General features: G+C 45.0%; 1 pseudogene across 1 annotated transcript in view; it reads right to left on the reverse strand.

The window, feature by feature from the left end:
- The window catches only part of LOC311232502 (E3 ubiquitin-protein ligase HECW2-like), a 114,657-nt pseudogene that overhangs the window by 39,073 nt on the left and 51,874 nt on the right, over positions 1–23,710 (reverse strand). Inside the window, exons 8-14 of the transcript XR_014621018.1 lie at positions 21,566–22,440; positions 15,511–15,664; positions 15,165–15,308; positions 12,630–12,737; positions 8,428–8,578; positions 7,731–7,837; positions 5,171–5,295 (exon numbers count right to left, since the gene is read on the reverse strand). The product of XR_014621018.1 is annotated as an E3 ubiquitin-protein ligase HECW2-like (transcript). The remainder of the gene's footprint in view (positions 1–5,170; positions 5,296–7,730; positions 7,838–8,427; positions 8,579–12,629; positions 12,738–15,164; positions 15,309–15,510; positions 15,665–21,565; positions 22,441–23,710) is intronic.

The following is a 23,710-nucleotide window of genomic DNA, read 5'->3' on the forward strand; positions in this document are numbered from 1 at the left end:
GAGGAGAGGTGAACACACGATAGGCACTCTGAGAGAGAGAGGGAGAGAGGAGAGAGAGAGAGGAGAGAGAGAGAGAGGTGAACACATGGTAGGCACTCCGAGAGAGAGAGAGAGAGAGAGAGGGAGGGGGAGAGGGAGAGAGAGGTGAACACATGGTAGGCACTCTGAGAGAGAGAGGAGAGAGAGAGAGAGAGAGAAGAGAGAGGGAGGAGAGAGAGGTGAACACACGGTAGGCACTCTGAGAGAGAGGGAGAGGGAGAGAGAGAGAGAGAGAGAGAGAGAGAGGAGAGAGAGAGAGGTGAACACACGGTAGGCACTCTGAGAGAGAGGGGAGAGAGAGAGAGAGAGTGACACATGGTAGGCACTCTGAGAGAGAGAGGGGAGAGAGAGAGATAGAGAGAGTGAACACATGGTAGGCACTCTGAGAGAGAGAGGGAGAGAGAGAGAGATAGAGAGAGGTGAACACATGGTAGGCACTCTGAGAGAGAGAGGGGGAGAGGGAGAGAGAGAGAGGTGAACACATGGTAGGCACTCTGAGGAGAGAGGGGAGAAGAGAGAGAGAAGAGAGAGGTGAACACATGGTAGGCACTCTGAGAGAGAGAGGGGGAGAGGAGAGATGAGAGAGGTGAACACTGGTAGGCACTCAGAGAGAGGAGGGGGAGGGGAGAGAGAAGAGAGGTGAACACATGGTAGGCACTCTGAGAGAGAGGGGAGAGAGGAGAGAGAGAGAGGTGAACACATGGTAGGCACTCAGAGAGAGAGGAGGAGAGAGAGAGAGAGAGAGAGAGAGAAGAGAGAGGTGAACACATGGTAGGCACTCTGAGAGAGAGAGGGGAGAGAGAGAGGGGGGGAGAGGAGGGAGAGAGAGGTGAACACACGGTAGGCACTCTGAGAGAGAGAGGGAGAGAGAGAGAGAGAGAGAGAGAGAGAGAGAGAGAGAGGGAGAGAGAGAGGTGAACACACGATAGGCACTCTGAGAGAGAGGGAGAGGGAGAGAGAGAGGGAGAGGAGAGGGAGAGAGAGGTGAACACATGGTAGGCACTCAGAGAGAGAGAGAGAGAGAGAGAGAGAGAGAGAGAGAGAGAGGAGAGAGAGAGAGAGAGGGAACCACATGGTAGGCACTCTGAGAGAGAGAGGGAAGAGAGAGAGGGGGGGAGAGGGAGAGAGGAGGGTGAAACACGTTAGGCACTCTGAGAGAGAGAGAGAGAGAGAGAGAGAGAGAGAGAGAGAGGGAGAGAGAGGGTGAACACACGTAGGCACTCTGAGAGAGAGAGGGAGAGAGAGAGAGAGAGGTGAACACATGGTAGGCACTCTGAGAGAGAGGGGGAGAGGGAGAGAGAGAGAGGTGAACACATGGTAGGCACTCAGAGAGAGAGAGAGAGAGAGAGAGAGAGAGGTGAACACATGGTAGCACTCTGAGAGAGAGAGGGAGAGAGAGAGAGGGGGAGAGAGAGGAGAGAGAGGTGAACACACGGTAGGCACTCTGAGAGAGAGAGGGAGAGAGAGAGAGAGGGGAGAGAGAGAGAGAGAGAGAGAGGGAGAGGAGAGAGGTGAACACACGATAGGCACTCTGAGAGAGAGGGAGAGGGGAGAGAGAGAGGGGAGAGAGAGAGGTGAACACACGGTAGGAACTCTGAGAGAGAGGGAGAGGGGGAGAGAGAGAGAGAGAGTGAACAACACGGTAGGCACTCTGAGAGAGAGAGAGAGGGAGAGAGAGAGAGAGAGAGAGAGAGAGAGAGAGAGAGAGAGGAGAGAGGAGAGAGAGAGAGAGAGAGAGAGAGAGAGAGAGAGAGAGAGAGAGAGAGAGAGAGAGGTGAACACATGGTAGGCACTCTGAGTGAGAGAGGGAGAGGAGAGAGAGAGAGATGGAGAGAGAGAGAGGTGAACACATGGTAGGCACTCAGAGAGAGAGAGAGAGAGAGAGAGAGAGAGAGAGAGAGAGAGAGAGAGAGAGAGAGAGAGAGAGACGATGCTCAGCTTCTACAGAGCCACTGTGGAGAGCGTTCCTAATTTATGCAAATGACATGTCGTCAGCTTGTGACTGCAACTTGTTCCTGTTTGCGGACGACTCAGCCCTGCTGGTCTCTGACAAGAACAAGTTACAGGTTGAAAAAACCCTCAGCTCGGAACTAGGCAAAATCTGCACATGGCTCGCCGACAACAAACTATCATTACACATGGGCAAAACAGAGTCCATTCTCTTCGGTTCAAATAACAAACTCAGCAAGACCGACGGCTTCTCAGTTACAGTGGGTGACAATATTGTCACAAGGAAAGATGAAATTACATACCTGGGTTCCATCCTAGAGGCTAATCTTTCCTGTGACAAAATGGCATCCAATGTAATAAAAAAAGTCAACCAACAAACTCGAATATTCTTGTACCGGATCTCCTCTCTGGTAAACAAGAATACCCTGAAGACTCTGGCAGGAGCACTCATTCAAGGGTACTACGACTATGCTTGCACCTCATGGTACCAAAGCACCTCAAAGGCACTAAAAACCAAATTACAAACATCTCAAAACAAACTAGTCAGACTACTGCTTGACCTGACTCCTAAAACCCACCTCAACCCTGCCCACTTTGACTACCTAGGATGGCTTAGAGTAGACGACAGAGTACAGCAACTTGCAATGGGCCTGGTCTACAAGACTACACGACCAAGGTACCCATGTACATGACAAAATACTTCCCAAAGGTCAGTGAATACCACGATCACAACACCAGAGGGAGCTCCACAAATCATGTAAAACCCAGATTCGGCTCAAACAAGGGACTAAACACGTTTCGCAATTATGCCACATCAATGTGGAACGCCCTACCCACAGCCGTAAAGGAATGTGAATCACTACCCACTTTCAAAAACACTCTCAAAGAACACATACGGGAGACTGCAATTCGAAACTGGCCCCTACAAATGTCCTAACCCAGTTGTACAGTAAAGACCAAGTATGGCCTTGTCAGTATTCCAATGTACAGTGCCCCCCCCCCTACCCCCCCCCACCTCCAATGTACAGCCCCACCCAACCCCACCCCACCTACCCAACCTCCTCCAATGTACAGTTTCTATGTCAAATGTATATTCACTCTTTTTCTGGATTTTTTTTAGTATCACAAACAGTACTGTATTTGCAAATCTGGTATGTCATAAATGTATAGATTTAGCAGTACTGTCTAGAAAGGACTGTACGCACAGCGTCAAAAATCATTGGCTGTGATCTTCCTTCTGTGGCCTCCATATATGCCACACACATCAGGCGGAAAGGGGAGAAGGTGATCGGTGACCCCTCTCACCCTGCTTACTACCTCTTTAACCCCCTTCCGTCTGGTAGAAGACTCCAAAGTCTCAGGTGTAGGACATCTCGTTTTAAGAATAGCACTTATCCCGAGGTTGTCCGTCACCTGAACTCAAGTCCTAATGCACAGGCACTTTGTACCATAAGGGCTAGCACCAGCCGACAGGCACTTTAAGGCAATATGCACTTTAAATTGGAACTGAGCTCTTTTAGGCACTGTAGCATCTTCTATTGTAGGGATTGCATTGCATGTATTCTTGTATGTTTTTATATTGTATGTTTTTATACTGTATGTTTGGCACCAAGACAAATCCCAATCAACCATGTGTTGAAATGGCAATAAAGTTGTCTATCTATATCTATTCTTATTATCAACATACTATGTAAACTGTGGTGGACTGGTGGTTTGAGTCCAGGCTGTTCGATTAGGGTTTATAAATGTGGCACTTTGGCTGCTGTCCAAGGTGCTGATCAAAGGCTGGTTGTTTGCAGCAGTTGCAAGTCTCTCCGTGGTGACATAGCAACCGTCTTGCTTTACAATTGTCTCTGGAGTGTTTGTGTGTGTCCGTGAGTATTTGTGCACACGGGCATGTGCGCTTGTGTTTGGGACGAGCGGAGGGTGTGTGTGTAACGTAATCACCATTACGTTATGCTTGAGCCTCTAACTGCTCCCAACAAGCTGCTTGGCGCCTTGCATGGCTGCTTTCACTGTGTGTGTGTGTGTGTGTGTGTGTGTGTGTGTGTGTGTGTGTGTGTGTGTGTGTGTGTGTGTGTGTGTGTGTGTGTGTGTGTGTGTGTGTGTGAGAATGGGTGAATGTGAGGCATAAGTTGTAAAGTGCTTTCAGTGGTCGGAAGTCAAGAAAACCACTATATATAAATGCAGTCCATTTAATTTATATCCTGGGTTGAATTGAATTTGCATCATGAAGAATGTAATGACCGAGGCGTGTGAATGTTCTTCTTGAGACGCTACTGTGTCTGAATTGCTGTCCTTACATTTTATTGTGGATTTTTTCATTTTGTATATATTGAATTTGAAAAAATGCTGTGATTTTGTATGGCTGCTACCTTGACCGGGTCTCGTTTGTGAAAAGTCATTCAAAAAAATTAAGGCGTGCCGACGTCAATGTCACCTTCTCTTCCACGGACCAATCAAATCAACCGGGGGGAGGGATTACAAATCTGAGGTATCTGAAGACAAATCGATGGCAAAACAAACCAATAGATAAAGGAGGAGGGGCTAATATTGGCAGTTTACAACAAACCTTGTTTGTACGACCAGGTCTTACCACGACCGAGATATGAACAGCAACACCTGGAGGCCTGTGAGTAGTAATGTATGCAACGTTAGCTGAGGTACCAACAGTAAACACTACCCTCCCTCAAAACCGCTCTCAAAGAGCACCTACGGGTGGCTGCAATTATAAACTGGCCCCTGTAAATGTCCAAATTCTCCCCCACCCCACCAAACCCCCTCTAATATACAGTTTCTTCCCCTTCGGATTTCAATATTTTTTATGATGTTCTCTCTTTCTTACACAGTACCGTATATTTGTATGTCTTGTATGTCATAAATGTCTTGATGAATTGAAAATGGAGGACCCTTATGTAAAGAAGACGAACATCTTTTTCTGGTCTGCATCCTCTTAGCAGTTGTTTGTATTTAGCTGTACTGTATTGTACCCATTCTGCAATCTGTTAATACATTTTTCAATCAATCAATCAATCAGTGGTATCGCTTGTTGTGCCCTGTGCACTTTTGATTCTCTGTATACACCGCCGCGCCTCGTGTTTGAGCGCAAAAAACAGGTGTCCAATCTGATCACAGCCCGAATAAATCAAAGTAGAATGTCCAGGTAGGTAGATGTACATACAGGGTTGGAATGCAGCACAGTGAAGAAGTCTGGAGAGGTGAGGAACTTGGCGCTGGGAGACTGGAGCAGCAGGCTGAGTCTAGACCTGGGGCTGGACTGGGCCACACTGCTCTCCCTACGCAACTCTGGAAAACACACACACACACACACACACACACACACACACACACACACACACACACACACACACACACACACACACACACACACACACACACACACACACACACACACACACACACACACACACACACACACACACACACACACACACACACACACACACACACACACACACACACACACACACACACACACACACACACACACACACACACACACACACACACACACACACACACATTTATATAGCACCTTTCATAGTGCCTTTCATCAAGATAACAACAAGACAAATATTGACTCACACAGTCTTTCTTCCCTGTTAGATGGTCATAAAACATACTTTAGTTTTGAAGTTACTTGATTTATTTCTTTCATTTGATTGATTATCCTGTCCTAAACTGTTCTCCTGTCTCTGTTCACCACAGTGTCTTCAGGAGACAAAACAATGTGGTGCAGGGATAGAGGAGACGTTGTGGAGCAGGATTTGGATGTGGATTTGTTATCCAGCATTAATTTTGTTCCCTTGTATTTTTCCCAGTTTTTGTATTTTGTATTGTAGTAAGTGACAACATTTCAGTTTTGATGCCCACACCGCCCAGACTACATATACCAGAATGCATTGTGGTATGATGACCACGTTGCAAAGTATTATTGTATATTCCTCTTTTACTTATTTTTTTTTACTGTATGAAGCACACTCCCAGGGGCTCATACAGAACCAAACATTTCGCCGTAAAGTACATGTATTTTATTGTGACATCTAATAAACAAACTTGAAACTTGAAGTATTTACTTACAACATTAACCTCTTAAGACCTAGCAATACAAAGTAAATGGAAGATTGCTCCACTTCTACAAGGGCCATTTGCATGACATCTATGGACCTCAGGGAATGTATTTCCAGTGTCAGAAATATTGTATCTGTGAGCTCATTCAGCACCTTCTTGAGATCAGGTGTACTAAGAATCAAAGAAAATGAACAAAGGGCAGATGATTTACAGGGTTTTTTGTAGATACAGTACTGAAGTTTGCCACCCGGACACATGCAATTTGAAATATGAATATAGAATATAGAATATCATGCCTATAAATTACCTTATTATGGCCAAGTCGTGCATCTATGGATCAGGCCAAATCTCCTCTTTCCAATGGCAGAGTTAAATCTGGATTTAGTACCATCAGGCACCCATTACAGGGCAGCAAAGACCGTGAATGAAATCTACTGTAAGTACAGTTACTTTTGTATAATGTCCATAGCTCCGCCATTTTATACCGGATTGTGATTGCGACGGGACGTTCACAGAAAGGTAAAGAAACAATATACGTTGTACCGTAATTCCTCTAATAGTAACCGGGTCTCAAATACAAGCCGGGTCTCTATTAATGGCCGGGTGCGCTCTTGAGCTAAGCAATTATAAGCCGGCCTCCTAATACAAGCCGGGTTACTAATATACTGAGCTGCATACTGAGCTAGTTACTTGATTTCACTTTGAAAACGTTGAAATGACCAGTGACCACCTGTAATTGCACTGTTTACTATTTCATACAGTACTTGGTTTCAATAAATGAACCCAGTACATTTTACTGGGTTCAAACTGACACAAAATGTTGATTTATTCATTATGATCCGTTTGAAAATTTGAAATATAGGCCTCCTCTTATACAGACCTCCTCCTAATACAAGCCTGGTACCCGCTACAGTTGAAACAAATACAAGCCAGGGTTACTATTAGAGGAATTACGGTATTTTATGACAATAACGTTTGTTCAACCTGTAAGATATAAACCAAGAAAATCCTGCCAATATTTCGAAGAGATAAGTGGTTGGACTTCCGTTTTTCGGTGGCTGGTGTGAGCTGGGTAGTGTAGTTTTATTAAATTGAGTGTTCATCTTCTCGTGTCTAAATCGTCAGTTTTCCGGTGCAATGCGCAGAGATTTCTATAAGCTCATATTTAGCTAATAACACACGTAGTGCTGAAAGATTTGACTGCTGTTTTGACAGGGTTAGGGTCTTTACTCTTGGCTGTTTTGATAGGGTTAGGGTCTTTACTCTTGGCTGTTTTGATAGGGTTATGGGTCTTTATTACTCTTGGCTACATTGGAAAAAGAAACGCAACATCACTTAATACGGACTGTTGTGACGTGAAATAAATCGGGCTTAAGAGGTTATGTCATTTTACAACTTTTACAAGGGAAATCGCACCCAATATCCATAAATAATTTGAAATAAATTGTCACTTGGGTCTCCAGAGACGAAAATGCATTGTGATGTGAGATCTACAGATGACCAGTATGCATTGCACTGTGAGTTGTCACAGACTACAGAGACCAGAATGCATTGCACTGTGAGTTGTCACAGACTACAGCGACCAGAATGCATTGCACTGAGTGGTCACAAACTACAGAGACCAGAATGAATTGCGGTGTGAGCGCTACCTGGGATAGAGGGGTGTATGCTGTCAGTCTCGTCAGGCGGAAGCTCATTGGCTGGCTGCTCCTCTGGTCTGCTGTCATTGGTTATTGTCCTTAGGATGCTCTGATACCTAGAAAAGGGGCAGGACCATGGGAAGGAGGAATTCAATGACCAATCAGAGAGAGGTACAGTAGTGTGATGCCAAATACATTTCGGTTGCGAAACTTGTTCCGAGCAGCTTGCAGTTCACTACTAACGTTATAAACTAACACTAGCTACTAGGGATGTTCGATATTGGCTTTTTTACTGATATACCAATATTGTCCAACTCTTAATTTCCGATACCCCATATCAACCGATACCGATATATGCGGGGTTTCCCGCCCAAAACGGAATCATTAAAGGTAATTAACATTACATATCTCTTGTTGTGGAATTAACACAACATTATGCATACTTTTGACAATAAATAAAATAAGAATTAGTTCTTACTTGCCTGGGTAAATAAAGGTTAAATAAATGTAATATTTATTTTTAATTATTATTATTATTTTATTTTAAACCGATACCAATCATTTCCGATATTACATTTTAATGCCAATATCGGCCGATAATATCGGACATCCCTACTAGCTACAGTATATCAAGCTGTGTATGCATGTACATATGTATGTGTGTAGGTGTGTGTAGGTGTGTGTGCGTGCGTGCGTGCACTCTGACCTGCGGTTAAACTGTTCCATCTGCTGTATGGAGCTGGAGCGCTGGAGGACCTGTGGCGCCGGCGGGGCGGTGGGTCTCTGCCATGTGGTGGTCCGGTTCACATGGTCCACGTAGAAGATCCTGCCGTGGCTGTCGATACGAGCCTCCCAGTCTGGGGCACAGACACACAGGCACACAGACACACAGGCACACAAGCACACAGACACACAGACACACAGACACACAGACACACAGACAGAGACACAGACACAGAGACACAGAGACACAGAGGCACCGAGACACAGAGACACAGAGACAGAGACACACAGACAGAGACACAGAGACACAGAGAGACACACAGAGACACAGAGGCACAGACACAGACGCACAGAGACACAGACACAGAGACAGAGACACAGAGACACAGAGACAGAGACACAGAGACACAGACACACAGACAGAGACAGAGGCAGAGACACAGAGACACAGAGACACAGACAGAGACACAGAGACACAGAGACACAGACAGAGACACAGACACAGACACAGAGGCACAGACACAGAGACACACAGAGACACAGAGGCACAGAGACACAGACAGAGACACAGAGACACAGAGACACAGACAGAGACACAGAGGTACAGACACATGGAGTCACCTCACATCTCACACCTTTATTCAGACACATGTTACAGACTTAGAACAGATACAGACTGTCATGTGTTCAGAGATCCGTCTGTTCCATTATGTGCACGTTTGACAAGTCAGGTTGGTTCGTACAGAAGTGACAAAACAATAACATATAGAGTTCTCTTTATTGGTACAAAAAGCGACGTCTCTTACACACACACACACACACACACGCACACACACACACACACACACACACACAGGATGGACATGCACACACGCACACAAGAACAGTGTGTACATGCTAGTGTTGTCAAAAATATCGAAGTATCGATACATATCGATACTGAATATTTAAAACGGCTTCGATACTCATTTCCCGAAGTACCGATACTTTCTGCCATATCGGTACCAGCTGGCGAGTGTTCTACCGCAAGTTGTTGACGCGCTGTTCCAGAGCACGCTTGCCCCTCCGCCTCCTCCAGCCCTCCCCCTCACAGAGCCGTCTTCAGTTTGTAAACAAAACATTTTAGCTGAAGAAGATGGTAAATGCAGAGCCTCCGCGACTTGTGCTTGTGGATAAAGAAAACAGCAGAAGTGCTGTTTGGAGGTACTTCGGGTTTGAAGTAAACAACGAAGGACAAGCTAATGATGCCCCAATGCTATTTGCAAGCGGTGTTAGAGCAGTGCCAACGCGGATCTCCATAAAGAAATGAGGTTCGTGACAGCTGCTCTTTCAACGTCACTGTGACTGAAGCATTAAACCATTAACTCTAGTTTAATACATGATACGTTGTCTACTGATGGCGCATAATATCAACAGCTGATTCGTTGTAACGTTACAGCTTTCAGCTAACGTTAGCTACTGCTAGCAGTTAGCTCCGTTAGCTTAGCTGCCCATTTATAAATACTGCATGGAAACGGAGTAACGTTAACGTTTAAACGTTATGTCGAGGTCATACAATACTACAGTCGACATAAGGTTAACGTTACCCCGTTTCCATCAAGTGTTTAAATAGCAGCAATCTTGTTGAAAATGTAACGTTACTAAAATGCTCCGAGCATAGCCAGCCTGCCTGCCTGCCTGCCTGCCTGCCTGCCTGCCTGCCTGCCTGCCTGCCTGCCTCTCTCTCGCTCTCTCTCTCTCTTTCTCTCTCTCTCGTTATCTTTAAATAAAAATCGAAACTGTTACTAACTGTAATACAAACAGTTCAGTTTGTCAGGTACATGCAACACAGATTACAGTGTTTACATCTGTCTGCTTGAGAATATACCATGTTCTGCATTTGCAATAAAAATGATTGAAGTGAGATGAACAGTTATTTTTAAATGTGTGATCTAAAGATAAACAAAGGGTTTTAAAAGTGTTATATTTATCTTCTCTTATAGTACCAGAGAGAAGCTAAATTTGAAGCAAAATTTGTTTAAAAAAAATAAATACAAAAAAAAAATATATATATATATATATTTTTTTTTATATCGAAATAATATCGAAGTATCGATACTTTTCAAGGTATCGTATCGAAGTCGAAATTCCAGTATTGTGACAACACTAGTACATGCACACATGCACACAAGAACAGTGTGGACATGCACACACACACACACACACGCACACAAGAACAGTGTGGACATGCACACACGCTAGGGATCGTGATCGGGATCGGGGGCCGATCACATGATTTTCAGAAGATAGGGAAAACAAAATCGGGAAAATACTTTTTATTTTATTTATATAATTATTATTCAACAAACATGACCATGTTCACGTCTTAAACTCATACTGAGGCCTTAGTTTTGGTTTTAAATTACATATCATCATTAATTAATTTATTGTCGCACAGAGCAGAAGAATTTGCCAAAACAAATGGCTGCTTTCACTCTCTTTTTAGCGCTGTAGCGTAACATAGTGCTGTCATCAGATCAGAGAGTGGGAGCCTCGTGTCTGAGTCAAGATGGATAAGCTAACAGATAAAATAGTAAAGAGAGAGCTTTTGAAAAGTTCCCAATGCGTCTGGGAAAGCTGCATTTTCTAAGCATTTTGACCGCAGGGAGAACGCTCGAGGAGAGGAGAACCGCGCTGAAGCCATCAACGGTGGATCATGCAATTACTTTCATCCACAGCGCCTGCAAATGAACAGCGGACCGAAGTGGTTCATTTGTTGTTTGTTTGTTCTTTGTTTAGGCCGGTTGGCGAAAGTTTGTTTGTTCTTGGATTTAGCCGGTTGGTGAAGTTTTGTTAACGTTGGTCAATGCATGAGGTTTTTGTTGCCGACGTGACGTTCATCAACAGCGAAGTGGTGAGTCCTGATTTACTAAAATTAATTGGCTGCTGGTTTATGAGTGTTTTTTGCTTTTGTGTCATGAATCATGATGACATTCATGTTTTAGTCGGTGTCTGCAGTGTGGGGGCATTTAATTGTTGCTGTTCAGCTGTTGTTAACCGCGGAGCTATGTCGTTATTAGCTTTGTGAGGATTATCGTCTGTGTTTCAGACCAAAATGGAGCAAATCATTACATAAGTCGAACACTGTGAATGTATACTAATGTGCAAACAGATTGAAACTTTGAATATTTCTCGTATGAAGTGTATGAAGGGGCTCAGGATGAATGTAATGTGAGCCACCGTGCTCGAGGCGGGGCTATTGAGGCAACACAGGGGCTTGTCTCGCTTCGCCAGTTTCTGACAAAAATGCGTCAAATTGGTTACTAATGTGAAAGATCGGATCGGGAAAGATCGGTATCGGCAGATACTCAAAATCACATGATCGGGATCGGGAGCCAAAAAATGCGATCGGGACATCCCTACGCACACAAGAACAGTGTGTACATGCACACACACACACACAAGAACAGTGTGGACACACAGACACTCACGCACACACAGGCGGACCGAGACACACACACACATGGGCAGACCGAGACACACACACACATGGGCAGACCGAGACACACACACACATGGGCAGACCGAGACACACACACACATGGGCAGACCGAGACACACACACACATGGGCAGACCGAGACACACACACACATGGGCAGACCGAGACACACACACACATGGGCAGACCGAGACACACAGACACATGGGCAGACCGAGACACACACACACATGGGCAGACCGAGACACACAGACACATGGGCAGACCGAGACACACACACACATGGGCAGACCGAGACACACACACACATGGGCAGACCGAGACACACACACACATGGGCAGACCGAGACACACAGACACATGGGCAGACCGAGACACACACACACATGGGCAGACCGAGACACACACACACATGGGCAGACCGAGACACACAGACACATGGGCAGACCGAGACACACAGACAAGCATACAGTGCAATTATCATGACCAACCGATTTAGATTTTTGTAGTTTTTCTTCCTTTGAGGCATAACTTCAGACGTATTCTTGTATAGACACTCACTCGCTCGCTCACTCACTCACTCACTCGCTCGCTCACTCACTCACTCACTCACTCACTCACTCACTCACTCACTCACTCACTCACTCACTCACTCACTCACTCACTCACTCACTCACTCACTCACTCACTCACTCACTCACTCACTCTCACTGGGCAGCAGCGGTTCGTCCACTCTCTGGTAGCGGGTGATGTCGTGACGGACAGAGGGCAGCAAGCGGACAGACTGGTGGCCATTCATCTGGGCTGTAGCCCCTACACACACACATATATAAACATACACACACACACACACACACACACACACACACACACATATATATAAACACACACACACACACACACACACACACACACACACATATATATAAACATACACACACACACACATATATATAAACATACACACACACACACACACACACACACACATATATATAAACATACACACACACACACACACACATATATATAAACATACACACACACACACACACACACACACACATATATATAAACATACACACACACACACACACACACACATATATAAACATACACACACACACACACACACACACACATATATATAAACATACACACACACACACACACATATATATAAACATACACACACACACACACACACACACACACACACACACACACACATATATAAACATACACACACACACACACACACACACATATATATAAACATACACACACACACACACACACACACACACACACATATATAAACATACACACACACACACACACACACATATATATAAACATACACACACACACATATATATAAACATACACACACAAACACACACACACACATATATATAAACATACACACACATATATAAACATACACACACATATATAAACATACACACACACACACATATATATAAACATACACACACACACACACATATATATAAACATACACACACACACACATATATATATAAACACACACACACATATATAAACACACACACACACACACACATATATATAAACACACACACACATATATATACAAACATACACACACATTTACATGCATATATATATAAATATATATATATATATATATATATATATATATATAAAGGGGAAAAATATACAGGCGGTTGTCAAAATCAAAATAAATAAAAACCAGCCACGACACTCAACAATGTCAGTCAGTTGGGGATATTCACTGTTGTAGGCCAGCCCTCTGGGTCTGGCAAAAATAGTAATATCAGTAATCAGTATCCATATCAAAGTAAGTTGAGAACTTCTTTGATTCATCCCAGATGGGAAGTTGCATGGTGGTTGACAGCACCAACCAGCTATAGGCCAGGAGTGCGGAAAAGAGGGACGAAAACAGTAACACACAATAATTCATTTTCTTTATTCTTAACTATTACTTTCAATTTGTAACAGGCAGAGAATCAACCTTTTCCCTCCAAATCTCTCTCAGCCTGCTAGTGTGTATATATCCATTCAATCTTTCTGTCCCAAAGCAACGCGGCACGGTGCATTGGTGTGGATGGGCCATTTGTGTGACATTTTGTATGACATCATTCTGCCCCCCCCCCCCCCCCCCCAATCCCTCGTCTTCCTCAATTGGCCACTGCAGCAGCAGGAGAGCTTGCGTTACGCCAAAAGTTGACTCCAGTTCTACTTACTCGCAGAATGCCGCCCTGGTTTTTGGGTGACCCCATGTGTAACAACTGTCAACTACCCCCATTCAAAAGAGCAACTACCCCCATTCAAAAGAGCAACTACCCCCATTCAAAAGAAGCAACTACCCCCATTCAAAAGAAGCAACTACCCCCATTCAAAAGAAGCAACTACCCCCATTCAAAAGAAGCAACTACCCCCATTCAAAACAATCAACTACCCCCATTCAAAATAATCAACTACCCCCATTCAAAAGAATCAACTACCCCCATTCAAAAGAATCAACTACCCCGATTCAAAAGAAGCAACTACCCCCATTCAAAAGAATCAACTACCCCCATTCAAAAGAAGCAACTACCCCCATTCAAAAGAGCAACTACCCCCATTCAAAAGAAGCAACTACCCCCATTCAAAAGAAGCAACTACCCCCATTCAAAAGAGCAACTACCCCCATTCAAAAGAAGCAACTACCCCATTCAAAAGAAGCAACTACCCCATTCAAAAGAAGCAACTACCCCCATTCAAAAGAAGCAACTACCACCATTCAGAAGAAGCAACTACCCCATTCAAAAGAAGCAACTACCCCCATTCAAAAGAAGCAACTACCCCCATTCAAAAGAAGCAACTACCCCATTCAAAAGAAGCAACTACCCCCATTCAAAAGAAGCAACTTAGGTCAAGATACAGATACATTTTAATGTGATGTTTACAAAAAGTTCTACATGTAAATAAAGTTTCATACTGAAGCTTTACGATAAAGCATGCAGGTTGAGACATGTTGTGGCGCCCCTAGAGCCAGGTAGAGGTTCAGTGCCTCACCTCAACAGGGATCATCGCCTCTGTGACCATCTGGGGTATGGGATGGTCACTACAAAAACACAAATCAACCCTGGCCCGCCTGTAATGCACTTGTTCCCAAACGTTTGCAGTCAGACTCCGCTTGGGGGAACTTCTATTCTATAAATCCAACATCCTGCCCCGCCCACATCTCACCTGCCTCTCTCTCTGGCCCCTCCCCGGTCTGATGATTCGTCTCTCTAGCCCCGCCTTCTTCTTGGTTCAGTGCCACGCCCCCAGAGGCCTGCATGGAACGCCTCCTCCAGACTCCCTCCCCCTCACCACCACCAGCTGCTGCTCCTGTTTTCGTTTTGTATTATTAGTTCCATGGCTTTACACACACACACACACACACACACACACACACACACACACACACACACACACACACACACACACACACACACACACACACACACACACACACACACACACACACACACACACACACACACACACACACACACACACACACACACACACACACACACAAAAGCCTCACCTGTGACATCAGTTCCAGAAGCCCCTCCCCCTTGGTCTGCTATGCTACTATTGGTGGGAGCAGCCGCCGCTATTGGTCCATTTGCCTCGCTGCTCGATGACTCCGCCCCTTCCTCCTCTGCTTTGGGAGCAAGTTCCTGTCTCGTCTCATCCTCCTAACAGGAAGGGAGAGGAGAGAGGACATCTTGTTTAGTGTTTCTACTTTTCAGACGTCATCAATCCAAAACCAATACAGTAATAATAATACAGTAATCCAAACCCTATACAGTAATAATACAGTAATCCAAAACCTACACATATTACTATACATATACCTAGATTATATGACTAAACTAGAGTAATTCAATGGATAATGTTACTGATTCAAATATTAAGTAGGTAAGCTTTTGTTCATTCATTGCCAACGACGAGATTAGTCGGCTTAACTCGCCATGCGTTGAGTGCCAAGGCCAGAGAAAAAACGAGAAAACTCAGCTTTTAATCGTTATTTCTTTTATTAGCAATATCCATTCATTTTTCATCCATCCAGCCTGACGTTATCATTGGGAATGGGTCTGAGCTCGAAAAGGGCAAATACCGCCGCCTATCGTCTCCCGGATGGTATTGCACATCATTGGATTGGATTGGGTGGGCATGTGCATCAGGAAAAAAGTCCGGTCGGGGGTTTTCCCTTCTCTGGCAAGCAGTATCTGTTACCACATTCACTGGGAGGCTGGCAGCAGCTTTTGATTATGTGTTTTGGACTATAACGTTGGATCAATAAACGCGATCAATATTTGGAATGGCAATCAGGAATTGGATTAATCTTTTTGCAGAACATCTGATGTGAGGTAAGGACTCTATGTTACCAGTTTTGGGTTAATCAGATGTTTTTTCACAGCGATCACAACGTGTGTGTGTGTGTGTATGTGTGTGTGTGTGTGTGTGTGTGTGTGTGTGTGTGTGCGTAACGTTAGCGCTAGGGATGCCCCGATCACGTTTTTTGCCACCGATACCGATCACCGATCGTCTTGAGCCATATCGGCCGATACCGATCCGATATCGATCGTTTTTGATTATTATTATTTTTTTTAAATTATTTTATATAATTTTTTTTTTATATAAAATATATATATTATATAATCATACTTGTAGTTGTATTATCTGCGAGACATCGCCACCACGCAACAAATCAAAATGCTCGCTATCTGCAAACAGCTCCACTGTCTGTGTGTACTCGAGTAGCCTCCAGCTACGGCTAGGATTCTCCGGAGCTGCAGCTGGACCCTATTGATCACATTCACATGTAGCCCCGAAAATGAGCTAATGTGAGCTATCATGCACTACTAGACTTGCTGGAGCATTTGTTGATATCAGGAGCTATCAGTAGCTAGCCGGCTAGATACCGTTAACAATGCCTCATGTAGTCACTGGGTCATTTAGTTTAAACAGTAACGTTAGGTAGCCAACGGCTCGGTAGGTAGCCAACGTTAGCTCACGTCGCATACACTACTAGAGCAGACTGTTGCCGGAGGCTCCTCCTTCTTCTCCAGCCCCTCCCGCACCCATGTAAACAATGGGTGCGGGAGGGGCTGGAGGAGAAGGAGGAGCCGTATGCAAGCAGCACTGTGGAGAGAAGAGCGAGTGAGAACTCCGCAGAGAATTGGATCATGTTTTCCGTGTCATCGATCGGTTTTGACGATCGGCGAAAATAAAGCATTATCACCGATCACCGATCGCATATTTATACTGATTATCGGCCGATAACGATTGGTGGCCGATCGATCGGGGCATCCCTAGTTAGCGCTAAGCACGGCATGGATAATCAATTTTTCAGCCCGCTTCTCTAGCGTGCATAAGTACACATACTATCCATAATCTAGCGTTTATTTGAAAACGATTCAATCAGCCGAAAAATTACAACGTGTTTTGTGTATTCCACTAAAGAGCTATTATCGCGGAATTTCTCTGGAATTACTAGAACTCTATACTCGTATTCAAAACGGTATAAAACGGAAATGTACCAATGAAAAAACAATCCGTTGACTGCAAGCAAGTCATTGATAAGCGAGGGGTGTTTTAGACCCATAGCCATAATTTAAGATATAGTTTAAGCCTTCGCAAATGTCCCCGACCTCCCATTGACTTCCTTATTGGCACAGTAGCCCTAATATGGTCAAAGGGGCGTGGCACTGAATGTGTTAAGAGCCGCTCAGTAGCTCAACAAATCCAGCAGATAAGGAAAATAGATGGGTACTTAACTATTGACCCAAAAGAAATGAATGACACATTTGCCTCATTTTACTCTAACTTATTATACACATTTGAAATAGCTGATGATGGCACAGATACGGAAAGCATTTTTGAGGAACTCCAAGCTCCCACCATAGATCCTGTACATAAGACTGAAACTGAACGGCCATTACAAAAAGAGGAAATTATTAATGCAATTAAGGCGATGCAAAGTGGTAAAGCACTGGGCCCGATGGATATCCAACATAATTTTTCAACGTTTTTTCTGATAAACTCTCCAATTTTACTCAACATGTTTAATGATTCTCTATCCAACGGGCTGTTGCCACAAACAATGACTGAAGCCTCAATCTTTCTCCTGCTTAAGCCAGGAAAAGGAATGTGGTTCATATCGACCAATTAGTCTCCTAAACAATGATGTGAAGACATTGGCCAAGGTTCTTGCACTGCGACTAGAAACCACAATGCAGGATGTGATCTCAAATTATCAAACCGGTTTCATAGTAGGACAACAGTCATTTACAAACATCCGTAGGCTTCTGAATGTTATTCGTTCTCCTGCGTCCAGCGACATACCTGAGGTGGTTATCTCGCTGGACGCGGACAAAGCTTTTGACAGAGTTGAATGGGGATATTTATTTTCATGTTTAGATAAATTTGGTTTCGGTCCTAATTTTACCTCATGGATTAAACTTTTATACACTTCGCCCAAAGCAGCAGTAGCTACAAACAGTATACAATCATAATACTTTCAACTTTTGAGAGCAACTCGTCAAGGAAGCCCTATTATCCCACTGCTATTTGCTTTAGCCATAGAGCCGTTGTCCATTTTTCTTAAATCAACGCAACTGATACAGGGTATTCATAGGGGAGGAATTGAGCATAGATTATCATTATATGCAGATGATTCATTATTATACATATCAGACCCTGTTTCAAGTATGCCTCACATTATCCATACCCTGAATAGATTTGGCATATTTTCTGGATACAAACTGAACCTGCTATCCAGTCAATGATGTGGCTCTTCAGATCCAAGATCATGTTTTGCCATTTAAAATGGCTAGAAATGGCTTTAAATATTTGGGGGTGAATGTCACGAGGAACATGCCCCTTTATTGCCCCTTTATTTGGGAGGGTTAAGTTGGATTTGAAAAGGTGGGAAACACTTCACTTATCTCTAGCGGGAAAGAGGTTTTTGGAAGAAAAAGTGGGATACACTGTATCCCACTTTTTCTTCCAAAAACCTTTTTCAAGTCCATTAACAAAGCTTTCACTGATTTTGTATGGAACAATAAGAGCCCTAGAGTACGTATGGCGTTGCTACAGATACCCAAATTAGAAGGGGGCTTAGCTCTTCCCAATTTATGTTATTATTATTATTTGGCTGCAAATATCCATAACATTATTCATGGGCTCCAGGCTCCAGATACTGACAAAGTGTCAAAGTGAAGCCTCCTCCTGTGTCTCGTCTTCATTGACGGCACTGGTCTCTTCAACACTTCCTCTTTCTGTCTCACAATTTACAGATAACCCTGACTAACTCGAACACTCTCAAGATATGGTTTCAATTCCGTCAGCATTTTAGGTTTAAGCTCCTTTTGGGCCAAAGTCCCATATGCAATAACCACAATTCCCTCCTGCTAGAGTAGACTCTGCATTCTCTTTATGGCAAAGGCGTGGCATTTTAAGGTTTAAGGATTTATACATAGATTCTGTACTAGCCAGTTTTGAGGCCTTGTCAGGTCACTTTGATCTCCCCAGGTCAAGCCTGTTTAGATATTTTCAAGTGCGTCATTTTCTTAGAAGTCATGACCCCAATTTCCCAAATCTGTCTTCAACCCCAAATTTAGAGGATATGTTAAAGCTCCCCCTGTTTCAGCTAGACTTATTTCAAGAGTGAACAAATTCATATCTTCTCTCAAATGTGTTACTCTTGGCGGCTAGGTGGTGCAGTGGGCAAGGCGCTCACCACCAATGCAGGAGACGCTGGGTCCGAGCCCAGCTCTCCGCATTGCTATCAGCTTGGCTGGTCGTTCATACTAATATAATTGGCAGTATTAGGGGGTGGGAAGCTGATGGGTGGGGATCGGACGTTGTGGACAGCGACTCCTACAGGTCGGTTGGTGCGCCTGCGCAGCAGAATCAGGAAGCGACGGGGGCGGCGTGCCCTCCAAACGCAGACCCCCGACGCTGAGAGATCGCGCTGTGCAGGTGAAAAGATGCGACTGCTGCTTCCTCGAGTACCGGAGGGGACACATGATGTAAGGCTTCGTCCACATTGCAGCCGGCTTGTGGGAGGCATGGCCTAACAACGTTCGAGACAGGGGAGGGTAGAATTGGACGATACGAAATTGGGATGGGAGAAAAATAGAAAAAATTTGAGAAAAAGTAGATAAAAAAAATATGTGTTACTCTTGATAGAATAGAGTGAGTTAGGGGAGATTATGGAGGAAGAGGTTTGGGATTGTGCACTACAAAGGGTAAACAACAGTACCTCCTGTGCACGATTAAATATAATACAATTTAAAGTGTTGCATCGTGCTCACTTTTCCAAATCTAGACTGGCGAGGATAATATTCCCTTCCAGATGCTAGCTGTGATAGATGTCATAACACCCCAGCCAATTTATCTCACATGTTTTGGGCTTGTCCATCTCTATTTAACTTCTGGTCTGCTATCTTTGGAACTCTCTCAGAGACCCTTGATATCAACCTCCAGCCTAACTCCCTCACAGCCACATTCGGCATAACAGTTGGAGAGGACCCTAAGATTCTCAAAAGGCATACAAATATAATTGCCTTTGCAACTTTACTTGCACGCAGGAGAATCTTACTACAATGGAAATCAAAACACCCACCACAAGCTTCGGTATGGCTGAGCGATCTTATGTAATTCATTCATCTAGAGAAGATTAAATACTCACTTAGGGGGTCTAAAGACAGATTTCTGTCCGTCTGGGGTACTGTCCTGAACCATGTTGGAGGACTTGTAACTTTACCTGATAACCTAGTTGTTTGATGATTGTTGTAGTTTCTTATGCAGCCTTAAGCATTTACGTTCACTATGTTGATGAATGCAACCTAACGAATCCTTGACTTATGTTACAAGCTTGAATGTGGAAGTGGTGTGTCTTTTTTTATAATTTTATTTTTCTCTCTCTGTTTTTGTTTGTTTTTGTGTTATGGGGGGGGGGGGGGGGGTAAAATAAATAGTAAAATGGGAACTGATGTGAATTGAGTTGATGTCAAATATACTTGTTGGTATTCCCAAATAAAATACATAAAGAAATCAACTTTGTTAAATTAAGTGATCTACATGTTAAAGTAATAGCTCTACATTCTGACAGCCATCACTGCTATAGAGTTTGGTCAGTAATATAGGTCTCCCAGTCCCTCCTGCTCTGCAGTAAAAAGAAAATACATTTTCTGGAATCCAGTTCCCACTTTACCAACCGAGAGAGAACTCCACACTGCAAAACAAATATGCCTGTAAAATAATCTGACAGCTAATTTGGCTGGGCAAGATTTCTTGAAATAACAAAAAATATCTAGAGTTCTCTCTCCTGATTGGATAAAGTAGGAAGGGATACGAGACAATGTATTCTCTGTTTACTGCAGAGCGGAGGGAATGGGAGACCCATGTTACTGACCAAACACTCTATATCAGTGATGGCTGTCGGAATGCAGAGCTACTTAACACTTATTTTAACAAACAAATACCACTTACAGCACCTTCAATAATTAATAGCAAAAAATACAACATTAAATCTTCACCCTGAAGATCATCTTCCAGCTGGGCTGGGTTTCTCTCCGACTGCTCACCTGGATGGGTGGGAGGTGAGACCCCGCTGTGACAAAGGAACAGCTCAGAGCTGGTTGCTGGCTCATCGTCCTGCTCTGCGCTTGGCAGCTAGATGCTCCCGCAGCCTCCGCTGTCGCCGCCCAGCCCTCTGACTCCGGCGTCGCGGCTCGTGCCACACTGGGACTTGAACCGCGAGGTTCCGCATCGTCCCCGGGAGCGCCGGCCGACACCCCTGCCTCCGTTTGTATCTCGGCTCCGGTACTGTCTTCTGTCCCTGCGCCCGTTGAAGGCCCAGTGGCCGCTGTAGCCCCGGCCTCACTCTCCCGCCCCCCATCTCCGTGTGAACCGTCACTTCCTGTTTCAGAAGGAGCCGTGCCGCTCGTCCCCGGCGCTTGCACCCCATTGGCTACCTCGGCTGTCTGTCGGGGCTTCCTCTCCTGCGACTGGTCCCTGTGTTGCCCCGCCCCCGTGTCCTCGTCCTCGTCGGAGTCTATGTGCAGCATGGCGCTGAGCCGCGTGTCCGTGGGGAAGCTGGAGCGAAGCTTGGGCAGCGGCGCCCCCAGCGGTCGGTCCCCGGGGCCCTTGGGAGCCTTGAGGGCGTCTAGGTAGTCATTCAGCGACACCTGCCGGTGGGTGTGTCCGCCCAGGGTCACGCGGAGGAGGTCGGCGTCGTCGTCGACCCCCGCCGGCCCGGGGTCGCGCCACACGCTGTCGCCGCCGTAGTAACAGGCCCCGTTGACCAACAGGGAGCCCTCGTCGGAGCCGGCGGGGGAGGGTCCTCGCGCGCGGCAGGAGGAGGGGTGGTGGTGAGGGAGGTCTTCGTCATCCGAGGGACTACCGGGGTCTCCGTTCACCGCGGCCCCCAGGAGGGTCCCCATGGCGCCTGGGGAGGCTTCTGATGGAGGAGGAGGAAGAGTGAGAGACATTCATTACACAAGAATTATCTTTTCACATACCACCTGAGAGAAAACGGTGCTTTTTCAATGTATGTGATGTATAGATTGGGGAGAGATGACAGCTAAAACGGTGGTAACGAAATGTGCATGGTTCGCTTTAGAAAACGGTGATAGAAGAAGAGGCAGTAGCCAGCACTGCAGAATGTTTAGCAGCCAGCCCAATGTTTTGCATTCCTTGGAAGAACACAGATAAGAGCAAGTGTACTGTAGGCTCAGAGCGAGGGGAGAGGGGTGACCTCTTTAATGCAACAGTAGAGAAACGTTTTGAAGTGTGTGTAAAGGTTAAACGCAGTTGTCATGACAACACGTCGCATGACAACCAGAAGGCGGGGCCGTCGTTGCGACGACGAACATCTATGAGTCGAACGGTGTTTCCGGGTGTAAGGCAGACGATAATCTGACCGAGAGCGAGTAGGACTGAGATCACACAGAGGACTCTCTCTCTCTCCTCTTATCACGAGAGAGGGGGGGGGGGGGAGGAGGAAGAATGCCACGACATCATTAGCTTCGGCTAACACGAGGAGGGTTCAGGCTAACGACTAGGCCTGACCACTATTGGACTGAATAACAAAAGGACAATCTGAACACACCGAGAGATCATTAGAATAGACTCTTCAAGGACGATACAATTTGATAACATCTGATAACATCTGATTATGAGGTTCTGTTTATAGCAATAAAACAACGCTTCTCCTCATAAGGTATCTCACAGTGTCGAAGTGTCGAATTCTTACGGAAGTGGAGAAGTATTATGGTTTATGGATTGCACTAACTGGGGAAGATAAGGATCTTATCTACCAGTATCGGAGACGTCAGGACCATTAAAAGTACACAACGCAGAGGAATTGGATGGAGAGCCAAACAGACGAAGACGTGATACTGGCCAGTTTGATCAGAATAATGGAACCATAGCCGTTAAAGAGAGAGAAAGAATATGATTAACACAATCTGTGCCAACAACGAGTTAACTCGTTTTTGGGATCGTTATTTAGTTTATTCGCTATATCTATTCATAATTCATGGCTGCAGCCTCTGCAGACCCTTCAGACCCTGTCTGAGCTGGCAGACGGTCAACACCGCCCTCTACTGCCTTGCGGAGCTATTGCACTCCATTGGAAAAGGTCTGGTGTGTTTTCTGAGCCGATCTGAGCCGTGGGGGCGGGGTTTAACTACTCAGGCGAGTCAGGCCTTTACAACGATGGCATGGAA

The sequence above is a fragment of the Notolepis coatsorum genome (assembly GCF_963971535.1).
Source record: "Notolepis coatsorum genome assembly, chromosome: 1".
NCBI lineage: Eukaryota > Metazoa > Chordata > Actinopteri > Aulopiformes > Paralepididae > Notolepis > Notolepis coatsorum.